At 32.2% G+C, this 6,803-nt stretch overlaps 1 pseudogene; it reads left to right on the forward strand.

The window, feature by feature from the left end:
* The first annotated feature begins 730 nt into the window (after window positions 1-730).
* LOC116536083 lies at window positions 731-1,161 on the forward strand (annotated as a pseudogene).
* Window positions 1,162-6,803: the final 5,642 nt, after the last annotated feature.

The following is a 6,803-nucleotide window of genomic DNA, read 5'->3' on the forward strand; positions in this document are numbered from 1 at the left end:
AAGAGAAAAAATACTTTCTGTTTGGATTTGTAAAAGCTCCTGTTAGTCACTCATAAGTGATATGTCTTAAAAAAAATAAGATTGAAGGACTTAAAAAATAAAACTTATGAAGTTATTCTAATATAAGCAAAACAGTTCACGATAAAAATAATTGCTACAGATAAAGAGGAGCATTTTACAATGCTAAAATGCTCATTCAGCATAAATATCTAATTATCCTATATTTGTATACAATAAAAATAATGGTCCAGAGTATTGAAAAGAACAGCAAGCAAAACTTTGAAGAGAAATTAAAAAAAAAAAACAAAACCCAAATAATAGTTGGATATTTAATGTATCTCTCCCAGTATCGTCAGTTACTAAGAATAGGCAGGAACAAAAGAGTAAGTACAAAAACAATTTGGGGAACATATATAGCAATTTTGACCTAATTAATATATATAGAACACTCCATCTAGCAATAAGAGAGTTCACATTCTTTTCTAGTGCGTTTAGAATATTTACCATAACTGACTATACGTTTGGCAATAAACAAGTCTCCACAAGTCTAAAAAGACTGAAATCTGGCAGTGGTGCTGGCAGTTTCCTGGACTCGGCACCAGGAAGTGGTGGCGGCACAGCGCATAGCGTGCCTTAGCAGCAGCAGCATCAGAGGGACCCTCACCATCACAGCCCCCGCACTTGTGCAGCCACCCTAGCTCGCTCTCCTCTTCCTTCCTTCGCTGGCATCATGTCTAATCAGCTGACCGAAAAACAGATTGCTGAATTCAAGGAAGCTTTCTCTATTGGATAAAGATGGTGATGGTACCATTACAACAAAACAACCTGGAACTGTCCTGAGGTCACTAGGTCAGAACCCAACAGAAGCCAAATTGCTGTATGTGATCAACAAAGTGGATGCCAATGGTAATGGCACTTCCCTGAGTTTTTGGCTATGATGTCTAGAAAAATGCAAGATACAAACATGAAGAAGAAATCCTTGAGGCATTCCGAGTCTTTGACAAGGACGGAGTGGTTACATAAGTGCAGAAGAACTATGTCATGTCATGACAAACAGGAGAAAAACTAACAGACGAAGTAGATGAAATGATCAGAGAAGCAGATATTGATGGAGACTGACAAGTCAGCTACAAAGAATTCATACAGATGACTGTAAAATGAAGGCCCACTTTCAACTCCTTTTTCTACCTTCTAGAAGGATCAGATTGAATCTTTTACCTACCTCTTTAAAAAAAAAGAAAAAAAAGAAAAGACTTCATTTATTCATTTCTATATAGCAAAACTGAATGTCAAAATTACCTTCTGACCACACACACAAAATCTGTATGTATTAGTTGGTGGTCCTGTCCCCTAAAGATCAAGCTACACATCAGTTTTACAATATAAACACTTGTACTACCTTAATGATAAGGACTTCTTAAAGTTCCATTTGCTAATGATTAATACACTATTAGGGGTAGCAAGATTTTCATTCATGCAGATTGATGATTGAGCACAGGCAGAGATTTGTATTAAAAAGGAAAAATGAAAAAACAAATTCAAAACCTACTCAAATGTTTTCTAGTTCAATTTGTTTAGTATAAATTATAAAAGCTGGTTTACTGAAAATAAACACATTTAAAATTGGTTTACCTCAGGATGATGTGCAGAAAATGGGTGAAGGATAAACCAAGAGACGTGACCCCACTAGCTGAAGAGTCCTCTTGTACTTCATGTGCTCTGACTCATGGTGACAATGACACACACACCCTGGTGGTAGGCCTGTGTGTGTTGGTTTAGCATTGTCTGCATTGTTCTACAGTGAAACAGGTGTCAGGTTGTCACTGTACACACAAATTTTTAATAAGAAACCTTTACCAATGGAGCATCTTTGGACTCTCTTTTTAAAAGCTTCTGAACCATAACTTGAAGCCGGCAGAATAGGCTGTGGCTGTGGACTTCAGCATAACCATCAACACTGCTTTTCAAGATATTACAATTTATACCCACTACCAGTTGTAAATGTTAGTATTTTTTTCCAATGAAAAAGACCATTAACTTAAAAATAAAGACAAATCATACAGTGTCTTCTTTCTGATGATAGTGAAATTAATCTAGATACTAACAACACAATGCAAATTTTAAAAACTCCTATTTTTGAAAATCAAAAGCATTTACTTCTATTAATCCTTAAATCAAAAATCATGATATATTTTAGAAAATTTTTTGAAGCAAAAGAAATACAAATGTAATATTTGAATATATGCAGGATGCAGCAAATGCTCGGCTTAGAGGAGATGCAAGAGAAAAAAGAAAACATTAAAAATGAATGACATAGGATATAAATATGAGAACAACAGACATTGGGTGGGTTAAAAAGCTACCTGTAGGGTTTTCTGCTCCTTACCAGGGTGACAGGTTCCATACGCCAAACCACAGCATCATACGATATTCCCATGTAACGAATCTACACATGTACCCCTGTAAAAAAAATAGAAGTTGAAGTTTAAAAAAAGAATGATGTAAGCTTCCACCTCATGCAGTTAAAAAATAGCAACAAATTAACTCCCCCCAAAAAGTCGAAAGAGGAATTAATAAAATTATGTATTAGTCAGGGTTCCCTAGATGGACAGAACTAATAGGATATACACATATAGGGGAATTTATTAAATATTAACTTACACAAGGAGAGCCAGTGTGAGTATCAAAACTGAAGAAACTGGAGTCTGATGTTTGAGGGCAGGAAGGATCCAGTACAGGAGAAAGATGTAGGCTGACAGGCTAGGCCAGTCTCATCTTTTTAAGTTTTTCTATCTGCTTTATATTCCCTGGCAGCTGATTAGATTGTGCCCACCAAATTAAAGGTGGGTCTGCCTTCTTCAGCCCACTGACTCAAATGTTAATCTCTTTTGGCAACACCCTCAAAGACACACCCAGGATCAACACTTTGTATTCTTCAATCCAATCAAGTTGACAGTATTAACCATCATGAAATGTAATCAAAATAGTAAACAAAATAGAGAAAATTAATAAAGACATAATTTAGTTCATTGAAAATAGGAACAAAATTGATAAACTCCTGACAAGGGTAATCAAGGTGAAAAAAGCAAGAGACATGATATAACTTATTAAATCATGAAATAAAAAAAGACGGCATCATCAATCCCAGAAACATTAAAAAGATAATAAAAAAGCATTATAAAAAATATTTTGTAAATAAAATTGAATGATATAGGAAAAACCATCGAAAAATATACCTTGTTAAAGCAGATATAAAAAATCAGACATATTAATAGCCATATATTTTAGAAAAATTAAACTCTTAATTAAAATCTTCCCACAAAAAAAGAAACTCAAGCCTCAGATGGCTTCACTGGAAATTTTTTCCATATGTTTGGAAAAATGAGGAAATAACTCATATGTTACATACAATTCTAATGAAAAAAAAGAAACACTCTTCACTGATTTTATGAGCCAGAAAACATCCATTTAAATCTTACAAGGACATTTGAAGAGGGGAGAAACACAAGTCAATGTATCTCATAGACTTATATGAATGCGAAATTCATAAAAATATATTATTCGATGAAATCTAGAAACATATAAATAGATTAATATCCAAATATCTAAGTGTGGGTTATTCGAAGAATATATTTGTCTATTTATGTTTTATTTTTAACTAATATATAATCATTGTACATGTTTATGGGGTACAATGTGATGTTTTAATACATGTATACATAGCGAAATGATCAAGTCACAGTAATTAGCCGATTGATCACTTGAAACATTTTTAAAATTTGTGATAACACTCAAAATCCTCTCTTCTAGTTATCTTGAAATATACAATTCATTATTAGCTATAGGCATCCTCTGTACAATAGAACACCAGAATTTAGTCTTCCTTATTGTGTCTACCTTAACTTTCTACTTGTTGTTCAGCCTTTCTCCAACCCTCCCCCAACCCTTTCCATCCTCTCTGGTAACCAATATTCTACTGTCTACTCTTATGAGATTGACGTTTTTAGATTCCACATATAAGATCACATGGTACTTGTCTTTCTGTGCCTGGTTTATTTCACTTAACATACTGTTTTCTAGGTTCATCCACATTGCTTCAAATTACAGAATTTTATTATATTCTATGGCTAAATGGTATTTGATTGTTATAGATATGATATATATAAAACAATGTTTTATATAAATAATGTTATACATATAAAACAATATATATCTGTATATATACTTGTGCGTGTGTGTATGTATAACATTTTCTTTATCCATTTATTTGTAGATAGGCACTTAAGTTGATTTCATTTCTTGAGTATTGTGAATAGTGTTGCAATAAACATGAGAATGCAAGTATCTCTTTAAGATACTGATTTCATTACTTTTAGATATACACCAAATATTGGGATTGCTGAATAATATGGCAGGTCTATTTTTTGTTTTCTGAGAAGCCTCCATACTGTTTTTTAAAATGGGTATATTAAATAGCATTTACATAAAGATCTTATTCCAGATCTTAGAAGAAAAGCTTTTAACTTTTCACCATTCAATAAAATGTTAGCTGTGGGTTTGCCATAAATGGCTTTTATTTTGTTGAGGTATGTTCCTTCTATACACAATTTGTTTGTAGTTTTTATCAAAAAAGGATGCCAAATTTTAATAAATGCATTTCAGCAGTTATTAAAATAATCATATGGCTCTTGCCCTTTATTCTGTTAATGTGATGTATCATGTTTTTTTAATTTGTGTAGGTTGAACCATCTTTGCATACCTGGGATGAATCCCACTTAATCATGGTTAACAGTTTTTTGAAAGTGTTGTTGAATTTGGTTTACTAGTATTTTGTTGAGTATTTTTGCTTCTATGTTCATTAGATAGATTACCTTGTACTTTTCTGCTTTTTTATTGTGTCCTTATCTGGTATTGATATCAAGGTAATGCTGGCCTTGTAAAATAAGTTCGGAAGTATTTCCTCCTCTTTAATTTTTGAAACAGTTTGAGTACAATTGGTATTAATCCTTCTTTAAATGTTTTGTAGAATTCAGTACTGAAAATGTTAGGCCTTGAGCTTTCCTTTGATAGAATGTTTTTTTATTACTGCTTCAAATGTGTTCCTTATTATTGATCTGTTCAGATTTTCTGTTTCTTCTTGAGGCAATCTTGACTGCTTCTATGTACCCAGGAATGTTTTAAATTTCATTTTTAATGTCTAAATTGATTCATTGGTTGTTCATGTATGTGTTGCTTAATTTTCACGTGTTTGTACAGTTTCTAAAGTTCTGCCTGTTATTGATTTCTAATTTTATTCCATTGTGGTCAGAAAAGATACTAAATACAATTTTGGTTTTTTAAAATGTGTTAAAACTTGTTTTGTGGTCTAACATATAATCTATCCAGGACAGTGTTCCATGTGTTGTTGACAAAAACGTATAATCTACAGCTGTTGGATGAAATGTTCTGTAAATGTCTGTTAGGTCTATTTCATATAGAATGCAGTTTAATTCTGGTATATTTTCTCTCTATTTTCTGTCTGGATGATTTGTCCATTGCTGAAAGTGAAGTATTGATATTCCCTACTATTATTGTACTGCCATTGCTCTCTCCCTTTAACTCTATTAATGTTTGCTTTATAAATGTAGGTGCTCCAGTGTTTGGTGCATACATATTTTCAACTGTTGTATCCTCCTGCTGTATTTACCACTTAATCATTACATAATGACTGTATTTGTCTTTTTTTACCATGATTGATTTAATATCTATTTTATTGATACAAGTATAGACACTCTTGCTTTTTTTTGTTCATTTGCATAAAGTAACTTTTTCCATTTTTTTACTTTCAGCCCATATGTGTCTTTACAGGTCAAGTGAGTTTCCTGTCGGCAGCATATAGTTTGGTCTTATTTTTCATACATTCAAACACTCTATGTCTTTTAATTGGAGAATAAATCTATCTACATTTAATGTTATTGATAGGTAAAGTCTTACTACTGCCATTTTGTTATTTGTTTTCTGGTTGTTTCGTACATTTATTTTTTCTTTCTTCCTCTCCTACTGTCTTCCTTTGTGGTTAAGTGCTTTTCTATAGTAGTATTTTTTTTGATTCCTTGCTTTTTATTTTTAGCATATCCATTATAGGTTTTTGCTTTATGGCTACCATGATGCTAATAAAAATATATTTAAAATAAGTTTTTCTAAACTGCTAACAACTTAACTTTGATCACAAATAAAAGGTACAAACAGAAAACAGTATACTTTATTCCTTTTACATTTTGAAATGAGGTATTTCAATTTACATCTTTTTAAATTATCTCTTTGAACAAATTGTTGTAAGCAATAATCTTAATAGTTTTGTATTTTAGTCTTTTAAAAATGTTTTTGTAGACCTAGGGTCTCACTATGTTTCCCAGGCTGCTCTCAAATTCCTAGTCTCAAGCAATCCACTCATCTTATCCTCCCAAAGTTCTGGGATTACTTCATTCATTATTTTTCTTTTATCTTTTCTGACATCGTTTTCAAATGGACTGTCTTTGAGATTACTGATTATTCTGCTTAATCAATTCCTTTGTAGAGACCCTTTCATGCATTTTCATTTTTTCACTGTATATTTCAGATCTAGAATTTTAGTTTGGTTTTTAAAAATTTCAATCTCTCTGTTAATGTTCTCTGATACATTTCTGTATTATTTCTGTGTGTTTTATTGAAGTTTGTTGAGTTATCTCAAAATGCCTATTTTAAATACCCTCTCTAAGAGATCACATATCTCCATCTCTCCAGATTTGGTCACTGGTGCCTAATTTATTCTGTTTGGTGAGGTC

Source organism: Sapajus apella, unplaced genomic scaffold, assembly GCF_009761245.1.
Source record: "Sapajus apella isolate SASKATOON/1434 unplaced genomic scaffold, GSC_monkey_1.0 scaffold98, whole genome shotgun sequence".
Classification (NCBI taxonomy): domain Eukaryota; kingdom Metazoa; phylum Chordata; class Mammalia; order Primates; family Cebidae; genus Sapajus; species Sapajus apella.